Source organism: Orycteropus afer, unplaced genomic scaffold (genome assembly GCF_000298275.1).
Source record: "Orycteropus afer afer isolate SDZICR_OR568_19922 unplaced genomic scaffold, OryAfe1.0 scaffold00733, whole genome shotgun sequence".
Lineage (NCBI taxonomy): Eukaryota > Metazoa > Chordata > Mammalia > Tubulidentata > Orycteropodidae > Orycteropus > Orycteropus afer.
In genome coordinates this window covers 485,797-486,431 of record NW_006922320.1, presented here as the reverse complement: position 1 = coordinate 486,431, position 635 = coordinate 485,797, and positions in this window count along the sequence as shown.

The window sequence follows — 635 nt, the reverse complement described above, 5'->3', positions numbered from 1 at the left end:
ATCAACTGATCATATGCAAGTTCAACTTGAAGTTGAAGACAACTAAAACAAGTCCACGAGATCTTGAATTTATCCCTCCTGAATTTAGAGACCATCTAAAAATTAGATTTGGTACATTGAACACTAATGACTGAAAACCAGAAGAATTGTGGGATGACATCAAGAACATCATCCATGAAGAGAGCAAGAGGTTGTTAAAAAGACAAGAAAAAAAGAAAAGACCAAAATGGATGTCAGAAGAGACTCTGAAACTTGCCTTTGAGTGGAGAGTAGCTAAAGTAAATGGAAGAAATGACAAGCTAAAAGAGCTGAACAGAAGATTTCAAAGAGCAGCTCGTGCAGAGAAAGCCAATTACTGTAATGAAATGTGCAAAGACCTGGAGTTGGAAAACCAAAAGGGAAAACATGCTAAGCATTTCTCAAACTGAAATAACTGAGGAAAAACTTTAAGCCTCAAGTTGCAATATTGAAAGATTCTATGGGCAAAATATTAAGTGATGCAGGAAGGATCAAAAGAAGATGGAAGGAATACACAGTCATGGTACCAAAAAGAACTGGTCGATCTTCATCCATTTCAGGAGGTGGCATATGATCTAGAACCATGGTATTGAAGGAAGAAGTCAAAGCTGCACTGA